Source organism: Oncorhynchus kisutch, linkage group LG30 (genome assembly GCF_002021735.2).
Source record: "Oncorhynchus kisutch isolate 150728-3 linkage group LG30, Okis_V2, whole genome shotgun sequence".
NCBI lineage: Eukaryota > Metazoa > Chordata > Actinopteri > Salmoniformes > Salmonidae > Oncorhynchus > Oncorhynchus kisutch.
Window position 1 is genome coordinate 36096787 of NC_034203.2, and position 11544 is coordinate 36108330.

General features: G+C 44.5%; 1 protein-coding gene across 2 annotated transcripts in view; it reads left to right on the forward strand.

Annotated features, from left to right (window-relative positions):
* The window catches only part of LOC109874880 (serine/threonine-protein kinase STK11-like), a 35578-nt gene extending 26815 nt beyond the window's left edge, over nucleotides 1-8763 (forward strand). Inside the window, exon 11 of one of the 2 annotated variants that reach the window (XM_020466925.2) lies at nucleotides 5485-8763. The gene's annotated coding sequence lies outside the window, so the exon portion shown is untranslated. The remainder of the gene's footprint in view (nucleotides 1-5484) is intronic. The other variant, XM_031810854.1, reaches the window with a different exon arrangement.
* The last annotated feature ends 2781 nt before the right edge of the window (nucleotides 8764-11544 follow it).

Sequence of the window (11544 nt, forward strand, 5' to 3'; positions counted from 1 at the left end):
ACAGATGCAGTAGATGCTGTAGAATACAGTATATACAGTTGAAGTCGAAGTTTACATACACCTTAGCCAAATACATTTAAACTCAGTTTTTCACAATTCCTGACATTTAATCCTAGTAAAAATGCCCTGTCTTGGGTCAGTTAGGATCACCACTTTATTTTAAGAATGTGAAATGTCAGAAAAATAGTAGAGAGAATTATTGATTTCAGCTTTAAGTTCTTTCATCACATTCCCAGAGGGTCAGATGTTTACATACACTCAATTAGTATTTGGTACATTGCCTTTAAATTGTTTAACTTGGGTCAAATGTTTTGGGTAGCCTTCCACAAGCTTCCCACAATAAGTAGAGTGAATTGGGGCCAATCCTCCTGACAGAGCTGGTGTGACTGAGTCAGGTTTGAAGGCCTCCTTGCTCGCACACGCTTTTTCAGTTCTGCCCACAAATTTTCTATGGGATTGAGGTCAGGGCTTTGTGATGGACACTCCAATACCTTGACTTTGTTGTCCTTAAGCCATTTTGCCACAACTTTAGAAGTGTGCTTGGGGTCATTGTCCATTTGGAAGACCAAATTGCGACCAAGTTTTAACTTCCTGACTGATGTCTTGAGATGTTGCTTCAATATATCCACATAATCTTCCTCCTCATGATGCCATCTATTTTGTAAAGTGCACCACTCCCTCCTGCAGCAAAGCACCACCACAACATGATGCTGCCACCCCTGTGCTTCACAGTTGGGATGATGTTCTTTGGCTTGCAAGCCTCCCCCTTTCTCCTCCAAACATAACAATGGTCATTATGGCCAAACCGTTCCCTTTTTGTTTCATCAGACCAGAGGATATTTCTCCAAAAAGTATGATCTTTGTCCCCATGTGCAGTTGCAAACCATGGTCTGGCTTTTTTATGGCGGTTTTGGAGCAGTGGTTTCTTCCTTGCTGAGCAGCCTTTCAGGTTATGTCGATATAGGACTTGTTTTACTGTGGATATAGATGCTTTTGTACCAGTTTCCTCCAGCATCTTCCCATGGTCCTTTGCTATTGTTCTGGGATTGATTTGCACTTTTCACACCAAGTTATGTTCATCTCTAGGAGACATAACGCATCTCCTTCCTGAGCGGTATGACGGCTTATACTTGCGTACTATTGTTTGTACAGATGAACGTGGTACCTTCAGGCATTTGGAAATTGCTCCCAAGGATGAACCAGACTTGTGGAGGTCTCCAATTTTTTTTATCTGAAGTCTTGGCTGATTTCTTTTGATTTTCCCATGATGTCAAGCAAAGAGGCACTGAGTTTTAAGGTAGGCCTTGAAATACAATTACACCTCCAATTGACTCAAATTATGTCAATTAGCCTATCAGAAGCTTCTAAAGCCATGACATAATTTTCTGGAATTTTCCAAGCTGTTTAAAGGCACAGTCAACTTAGTGTATGTAAAATTCTGACCAACTGGAATTGTGATACAGTGAAATAATCTGTCTAAACAATTGTTGGAAAAATTACTTGCCTCATGTACAAAGTAGATGTCCTAACCGACTTGCCAAAAATATAGTTTGTTAACAAGAAATTTGTGGAGTGGTTGATAAAGAAGTTTTAATGACTCCAACCTAAGTGTATGTGAACTTCTGACTTCAACTGTACACGAGATGAGTAATGTAGGACATGATTAAAAGTGGCATTATTTAAAGTGACTAGTGATACCTCTATGTGAACATTATTAAAGTGACTGATGCCTTTATTAAGTCCGTTTATTTAAGTGGCCAGAGATTTGAGTCTGTATGTTGGCATCAGCCTCTATGTTAGTGATGGCTGTTTAACAGTCTGATGGCCTTGAGATTGAGAAACAGCTTCTATCTCTCGGTCCCCGCTTTGATGCACCTGTACTGACCTCGCCTTCTGGATGATAGCGGAGTGAACAGGCATGATGATTTTACAGCGCTAAAGACCGTGTGCCTCTAGCCAAAATCATGTCAAAGTTAAGGCCAATATTACCGGGGCGCTTTCTTTCTGCCGCGGATTCGTGCGCATGTCGCTGGCCGTTTTAAACTACTCACGAGACGCTATTTTTGGTGTTTCATAAAACTACATTGGTTTAGCTAGCTAGTCATGATCACTGACTAGGCTTTGCACTAATTTAGATGGCAAAGGAAGAACTGCAAAGGCAATGGGCTACTCAGAGATCCGTTTAAAGAGTGGGGTGTGTGAGAGCGCGAGTAAGTGGGCGAGTTCGTTTTGTTTGGCCCGGTGCCCTGGGTGGGTGGAGATTTCACTTAAGGACCAATTGAATGGTCTAAAATGTGCGAACTCCGCCTACCCAGTGCACCAGTCCATGCAAAACGAACTCACCCAGTTAAAGGGTTTGGGTGGGAGAATGTGTAGGACTGTATGTGTAAAGTTATCTGAACACTACATATGATTACAGTAATTCCTAACATTGGTTGGACAAGTTTTATTTTTCCCCCCCTAGTCGCTCATTTAGAATGCTTTAAGTTTGTGTGCGCATTAAACTTCAAGAACATTCATAAGTGGGAGAAGGCCTACTCAACATTGGGCGCATCAATGGCTTTCTGTTCGTAACCTTTGTGTTTATGGTGAACTAATGCCATTAACTCGATTTAATCGTTTGACAGACCTAATTTAAAAATAAAAAACATTACTGCCCACCAGTGGCAAGAAGTGACATCCCAAAAAACAACTATTCATCACATAAATGGTTGCTAGCCTCCCATGTATATGCTACTTTCTGTCCTTAACACTAAAAATAAACAAAATAATAGAAACAAATTAAATAAGAATGTTTTTCTCAAAGTAAATAAACTAGTAAATCAGGTCTGAAAGCTAACAAACTAAACAATTTAAAAAATATATATTATCAACTATAATAACCGTGTGTGTGTGTGTGTGTGATTGAGTTCGAATAACAGACTGGAAGCTTCAAAAGGAGGGTGGCGCTTGAATCATTGTTCTTCCTCTGTCATCCATGGTTACCTGCAAGGAAACACGTGCCGTCATCATTGCTTTGCACAAAAAGGGCTTCACAGGCAGCCAGTAAGATTGCACCTAAATCAACCATTTATCGGATCATCAAGAACTTCAAGGAGAGCAGTTCAATTGTTGTGAAGAAGGCTTCAGGGCGGCCAAGAAAGTCCAGCAGGCGCTAGGACAGTCTCCTAAAGTTGATTCGGGGCACCACCAGTACAGAGCTTGCTCAGGAATGGCAGCAGGCAGGTGTGCGTGAGGTGAAGACTTTTGGAGGATGGCCTGGTGTAAAGAAGGGCAGCAAAGAAGCCACTTCCTCCAGGAAAAACATCAGGGACAGACTGATATTCTGCAAAAGGTACAGGGATTGGACTGCTGAGGACTGGGGTAAAGTCATATTTTCTCTGAAACCCCTTTCCGATTTGTTTGGGGCATCCGTAAAAAAGCTTGTCCGGAGAAGACGAGGTGAGAGCTACCTTCAGTCCTGTGTCATGCCAACAGTAAAGCATCCTGAGACCCATTCATGTGTGGTGTTGCTTCTCAGCCAAGGGAGTGGGCTCACTCACCATTTTGCCTAAGAACACATCCATGAAAGAATGGTAAAGAATGGTACCAACACATCCTCCTAGACCAAGTTCTCCCAACCATCCAGGAACAGTTTGGTGACGAACAATGCCTTTCCCAGCATGATGGAATACCTTGCCATAAGGCAAAAGTGATAACTAAGTGGCTCGGGGAACAAAAGATCGAAATTTTGGGTCCATGGCAGGAAACTCCCCAGATCTTAATCACATTGACAACTTGTGGTCAATCCTCAAAACGCGGGTAGACAAACAACCCACAAATTCTGACAAACTCCAAGCATTGATTATGCAAGAATGGGCTGCCATCAGTCAGGATGTGGCCCAGAAGTTAATTGACAGCATGCCAGGGCGGATTGCAGAGGTCTTGAAAAAGAATGGTCAACACTGCAAATATTGACTCTTTGCATCAATTTCATGTAATTGTCAATAAAAGCCTTTGACACTTATGAAATGCTTGTAATTATAATTCAGTATTCCGTAGTAACATCTCACAAAAATATCTAAAGACACTGAAGCAGCAAACTTTGTGGAAATTAATATTTGTGTCATTCTCAAAACTGTTGGCCACGACTGTAGGTGTGATATTTTAAGCACTCTTGCAAAAATATTTACTCTCACCGGTCCACCTGTGTGGGAAGGCAGGGAGACTGGGGAAGGCAGGGAGACTGGGGAAGGCAGGGAGACTGGGGAAGGCAGGGAGACTGGGGAAGGCAGGGAGACTGGGGAAGGCAGGGAGACTGGGGAAGGCAGGGAGACTGGGGAAGGCAGGGAGACTGGGGAAGGCAGGGAGACTGGGGAAGGCAGGGAGACTGGGGAAGGCAGGGAGACTGGGGAAGGCAGGGAGAAGGCAGGGAGAAGGCAGGGAGAAGGCAGGGGGAAGGCAGGGGGAAGGCAGGGAGGTGAGAGAAACTGATTCAAGGCTTCTCTGAGTCATATCTACCACATCACTGCTCCCCAGGCATCCTCCTAGGGACTGAGGTTCACACACACACTCACACACACACGGTCTTTCCACTGGCAATCATAAAACACACGCACACACTGCAGAGCTACTTGGTCGGATATGCAGCAGTCTCTGTATTAATGTGTTATAGGGATGACTCACACTGGTCTAGATGGAGTGTGCTGCAGGCAGGATATTGTCTCGCGCTCGCTCCTGCTCGCGCTGAACCTCCCTCTCTCTCGCTGCCTGTGCTCACGCTGCACCTCCCTCTCTCCCGCTGCCCCTCCCTCTCACTGCCTCTCTCGCTGCCCCTCCCTCTAGCTGCCTCTCCCTCCCTCTCGCTGCCTCTCCCCCTCTCTCGCTGCCTCTCCCCCTCTCTCGCTGCCTCTCCCCCTCTCTCGCTGCCTCTCCCCCTCTCTCGCTGCCTCTCCCCCTCTCTCGCTGCCTCTCTCGCTGCCCCTCCCTCTCGCTGCCTCTCCCCCTCTCTCGCTGCCTCTCCCCCTCTCTCGCTGCCCCTCTCCCCCCCCCCCCCCCCCCCTCCCCTTTATTCAGCTGCTCTGTGTGTTTTGCCGGAGGCAGAGGGACACACTGTGTGTTTTGCCGGAGGCAGAGGGACACACTGTGTGTTTTGCCGGAGGCAGAGGGACACACTGTGTGTTTTGCCGGAGGCAGAGGGACACACTGTGTGTTTTGCCGGAGGCAGAGGGACACACTGTGTGTTTTGCCGGAGGCAGAGGGACACACTGTGTGTTTTGCCGGAGGCAGAGGGACACACTGTGTGTTTTGCCGGAGGCAGAGGGACACACTGTGTGTTTTGCCGGAGGCAGAGGGACAAATAAGCCTTTGATGCTCAAATAATGCGAAGGGTGCAAAGCCCTTTAAATAGACTTCAAGTCTGGACGTCATAAATCATCCTATTTGTCATGCAATAGTTGTACAATGAAATGAACTAGAATAAAGCTTGCCTCTCTCTCCTCTTAGGTTTATCTTTCCCATCCTTGGCAAGGGTGAGAGAGAACTGCTGATGTTGTTCCTCCTGAACCATTTGGCTACAAACTCTTCAAGGATGTCATGCGCACAGCGGAGAGATGGACAGAGAGCAGCAGAGAAACAGACTGTACCCTCAAGGGTCTTTGTGTGAAGTGGCTCTTTGTGTTTCCGTTCATCCCTCTGTTGTTTTGCTCCCTCCGTCCCCCCCTCTCAGGCTGTCCCAGAGGAGGCATGGCTGGCCGTGCAAGTCCCACCTTCGTGAACTCTGACCCCATTGGTTTTTAGTTCTTAGACAACCTTTTATTTGACAGAACCTAAAGATACACATTGTAAAATAAATTAGGTTGATAAAGAATAGCTCTTCATTTGAACTATGAGGATAGTGATACTGATATGAAAACTGCATGCTGGATTGAACTTTGAGAAAGGGAAACTGCTGAGTTAAGGACAGACAAACAGACCTTGGCCTCCACCACTGGTGTGTTGGGAGGGGCTTTTTTGTGTTCATTAGGTTTTGTTTATTTTTTCCAATAAATCTTTATTATTATTTATATAAAACACGTCCCAACCAAATCCTTGTTGTTGTCTGGCTCCCATTTAATTTTATATTCTGAACATACACTGAGTGTACAAAACATTAAGAACACTGGCTCTTTCTTTTAGACTATCAAGGTGAAGGCTATGATCCCTTTATAAATGTCACTTGTTCAATCCACTTGGATTGTCTCCGTTCAGAGGATGAATGGGCAAGACAACATATTTTGGTGCCTTTGAATGGGGTATGGTAGTAGGTGCCAGGCGCACTGGGTTGAGTGTGTCAAGAACTGCAACGGTACTGAGTTTTTCCACACTCAGCAGTTTCCCGTTTGTTTCAAGAATGGTCCACCTCCCAAAGGACATCAAGCCAACTTGGCACTACTGCAGTGGTAGAAAAAGTACCCAATTGTTGTACTTGAGTAAAAGTAAAGATACTTTTAATAGAAAATGACTCAGGTGGAAGTCACCCAGTAAAATACTACTTAAAAGTTAAAGTATTTGGATTAAAATATACCTAAGTATCAAAAGTAAGAGTAAAAATAATTTCATACTCTGTATATTAAGGAAACCAGATGGCATGATTTTCTTGTTTTTAAATGTATGGAGAGCCAGGGGTACAACAACACTCTGACATTATTTACTAACGAAGCATGTGTGTTTAGGCAGCAGGGTGACCAGGGATGTTCTCTTGATAAGTGTGAATTGGACTATTTTCCTGTCCTGCTAAACATTTCAAATGTAATGAGTACTTTTAGGTGTCAGGGAAACTTGTGAGAAAAGTACATTATCTTTAAGGACTATAAAGTAAAAGTAGTCAAATATATGAATAGTAAAGTACAGATTCCCAAAACAACTACTTAAGTAAAAATACTTTAAAGTACTATTGAAATGCTGTGGGAAGCATTGGAGTCAGTATGGACCAGCATCCCTGTGGGAAGCATTGGAGTCAGTATGGACCAGCATCCCTGTGGGAAGCATTGGAGTCAGTATGGACCAGCATCCCTGTGGGAAGCATTGGAGTCAGTATGGACCAGCATCCCTGTGGGAAGCATTGGAGTCAGTATGGACCAGCATCCCTGTGGGAAGCATTGGAGTCAGTATGGACCAGCATCCCTGTGGGAAGCATTGGAGTCAGTATGGACCAGCATCCCTGTGGGAAGCATTGGAGTCAGTATGGACCAGCATCCCTGTGGGAAGCATTGGAGTCAGTATGGGCCAGCATCCCTGTGGGAAGCATTGGAGTCAGTATGGGCCAGCATCCCTGTGGGAAGCATTGGAGTCAGTATGGGCCAGCATCCCTGTGGGAAGCATTGGAGTCAGTATGGGCCAGCATCCCTGTGGGAAGCATTGGAGTCAGTATGGGCCAGCATCCCTGTGGGAAGCATTGGAGTCAGTATGGACCAGCATCCCTGTGGGACGCATTGGAGTCAGTATGGGCCAGCATCCCTGTGGGAAGCATTGGAGTCAGTATGGACCAGCATCCCTGTGGGAAGCATTGGAGTCAGTATGGGCCAGCATCCCTGTGGGAAGCATTGGAGTCAGTATGGACCAGCATCCCTGTGGGAAGCATTGGAGTCAGTATGGGCCAGCATCCCTGTGGGAAGCATTGGAGTCAGTATGGACCAGCATCCCTGTGGGAAGCATTGGAGTCAGTATGGGCCAGCATCCCTGTGGGAAGCATTGGAGTCAGTATGGACCAGCATCCCTGTGGGAAGCATTGGAGTCAGTATGGACCAGCATCCCTGTGGGAAGCATTGGAGTCAGTATGGGCCAGCATCCCTGTGGGAAGCATTGGAGTCAGTATGGACCAGCATCCCTGTGGGAAGCATTGGAGTCAGTATGGACCAGCATCCCTGTGGGAAGCATTGGAGTCAGTATGGACCAGCATCCCTGTGGGAAGCATTGGAGTCAGTATGGACCAGCATCCCTGTGGAACGCTTTCCACACCTTGTAGAGTCCATGCACTGATGAATTGAGGCTATTCTGGGGGCAAAAGAGGGTGCAACTCAATATTAGGAAGGTGTTCCTAATGTTTTGTACACAGTGTATGGTTATTCAACTGCAGGTGTTTAACGACCATGCGCTTGTGCAGTTTATTTCACACCTACACTGGTGTTGGAGTCAACACTTGCCCCAGAGGGGGACGGGGGATTGAGGATGATTCTTGACTATGAAACTGAAATGAGGGGCTCAGAAAACGTGAAATGGGTTTCAATCAGACCTCAGGAAAACCAGGATAATATGGCGTCAGGCATCTGTATGACAAGATGCACCGGTAGCCTTTTTTCATTTTTGTGCTGATCACGTCCCTTGAAATTCCTCACCCTATCACTCACTTCTCTCTCTCTTTCACCTTTGCTGTCCCCTTCCATTTTTTTAATTGTCTCACTCGCTCTCTGGTCTGACTCACCTACTCTCTCCTCTGTTGTCCTGCCCTCTCTCTTTCCCCCTCTCTCTATCCCCCTCCTTCCCCTTCCTGTCTCTATGCTCTGACTCATCTGCTCCCCTCCCTCCCTATGCTCTGACTCACTCGCTCTGTGATCTATTCTCAGTGCTGGGCTGATGGAGTGGCGGGGTTGCGTAAAATGCAGACGAATGCTGCCCACGTCAGCCAGGCACTGAGAGAATCTATGCAGAGGCCAGACCAGCAAAACTGGATGAGAAACCTCACCATGTACCTTTGATTAATGAAGAGTTTCCTTATTATTATTAAATAAATACCATGTTAAGAAATCTTTTTTTATTTCTTTACAATAATACATGATATTGGTATTTTATTTCTTTTTAAAGGTCTGTACACTTTCAAAATCCCAGATGTTTTTTAATGCCTTGATACCTACTGTAGATTGAACCCAAAGTCTCTTTTCTTAGCTGTTGTAATTAGCCCACCCCTATTTCTCCACCATTCTGGTGATGATACTGACTGTTGTGTGATGTGGATGTCTGCATTGCATCCTCTGTTGTTCCCTAGTCATCTCTGCCATCATGGTTATTTTATTGTTCAGGAAGTGAAGTGAACACATCTCGTTTCTTCTTTCTTTGCCTCTTTTGTTTTATTGGGGGGAAGGAAAAATCCTAAATGAATAGATACATTGGTTGGTCCCTCGACATCTACAGTAGGTATCAAGGCATTACAAAACATCTGGGATTTTGAAAGTGTACAGATCTTTTTTCTCTCCACTAAATGAACAGATACATAGACAGGGACCCTTTATTCAAGGTACAACACAACTCGCCCCCTGGTTCCAGTAGAGGTACCAATGGATTTACACTGTTTTTGAGAATGATGAAGTGAACAATGTGATATGTACAAGTACTCAGTGTTTCAAGGTTTAACTCAGGTTTTCAGAAGGTAAAACATTACTTAAGCTAAAGGGTCATTAAGGGTCATTAAATATCCCTTCCAGTGGGGTTAGAGGTCATTAAATATCCCTTCCAGTGGGGTTAGGAGTCATTAAATATCCCTTCCAGTGGTATTAGGGGTCATTAAATATCCCTTCCAGTGGGGTTAGGGGTCATTAAATATCCCTTCCAGTGGGGTTAGAGGTCATTAAATATCCCTTCCAGTGGGGTTAGGGGTCATTAAATATCCCTTCCAGTGGGGTTAGGGGTCATTAAATATCCCTTCCAGTGGTATTAGGGGTCATTAAATATCCCTTCCAGTGGGGTTAGGGGTCATTAAATATCCCTTCCAGTGGTATTAGGGGTTATTGGGTGCTGAGAAGTCACTCAGCGTATGCAGGGTCAAACCAATGTACTGGAAGCATTTAACATTTTGTGTTTTGATCAGTCAGTCAATGATCCTAATTGCAACTCTGATTTCATAGTCCTATGAGAGCTACATCCCCCAGGTCTCCCCCTCCCAGTCCCCTGCTCTCTCTTTCTCCTCTTTCTCTGTCCTCTTTCTCTCCCCTCACCCTCTATTGCTCTGTCTGTCCTCTTTCTCTCCCCTCACCCTCTATCGCTCTGTCTGTCCTCTTTCTCTCCCCTCACCCTCTATCGCTCTGTCTGTCCTCTTTCTCTCCCCTCACCCTCTATCGCTCTGCCTGTTCTCTTTCTCTCCCCTCACCCTCTATCGCTCTGTCTGTCCTCTTTCTCTCCCCTCACCCTCTGTCACTCTGTCTGTCCTCTTTCTCTCCCCTCATCAGACCTTTTCACATGAGATCTTTTTCAGAGCTGATTTGATTGGCCTGTGTAAACGTAGACTTAGAGTATTGTGTCAGTCAGGCTTATGGTAAGTGCCCTTCATCCAGCAGACAGCTAGCTTCCTGCGACACGTCCCTGTTCCCTCAGCTCAGGCCTCCAGGGGGAAATGGATTCCCCTACTATAATCAATTTACAGACACAACATGAGAGGATGGAAGGTCGAAGTCATGGAATTGGAATGAGTTGTAGTTATAACTTCTGGTTTCTAGTGCTGATAGGGGTCTGGGAAATTGGAGAGGGGGGACAAAAGAGGAAGAGCATAGACAACCATTTGTTTTCTAGATATGGTACTTTAGATACTTTACACAAAATATGCCCATTTTCTAGGGGTTGTTTCATGAACAGTTTTTTTTTTCTTCAACTTTAATATGATGCCATTGAAGATGCAATACAGGAGAGCACATACAATGAGCAAATAGACAAATAACAATGATATATATATATATATAAAAAAAAAAAATAGAGAATCAATATGAATCAAATCTTGTCATCATGTGTTACTCAAGTAATCTGGGTGCTCATTTGTTTTGAATGCATAAATGGAGCAAACTACCAGACTAGAATCCAGTCAACTCTATGGACAGACACCCATTACCCATACTCAATGATAATCATGATGACATTACCCATACTCAATGATAATCATGATGACATTACCCATACTCAATGATAATCATGATAACATTACCCATACTTAATGATAATCGGGATGACATTATCCCATACTCAATGATAATCAGGATGACATTACCCCATACTCAATGATAATCAGGATGACATTACCCAATACTCAATGATAATCAGGATGACATTACCCATACTCGATGATAATCAGGATGACATTACCCCATACTCAATGATAATCGGGATGACATTACCCAATACTCAATGATAATCAGGATGACATTACCCCATACTCAATGATAATCAGGATGACATTACCCAATACTCGATGATACTCAGGATGACATTACCCATACTCGATGATACTCAGGATGACATTACCCATAGTCGATGATACTCAAGATGACATTACCCATACTCGATGATACTCAGGATGACATTACCCATACTCACTGATACTCAGGATGACATTACCCATACTCAATGATAATCAGGATGAGAAGGACATTTGAAGACAAGACGTTTTGGAATGAGGAAAATGACAAATATACCATATTATCTTTCCATCAAAGTGCATTTCCTATTATGTAAAACTGTACAGTATTCATTTTCACATTGTTTACACACATATCATGCTGTAAATTACACTAGTATGGCAGAAAAAGGATGTGAGCAGGGAAGTCA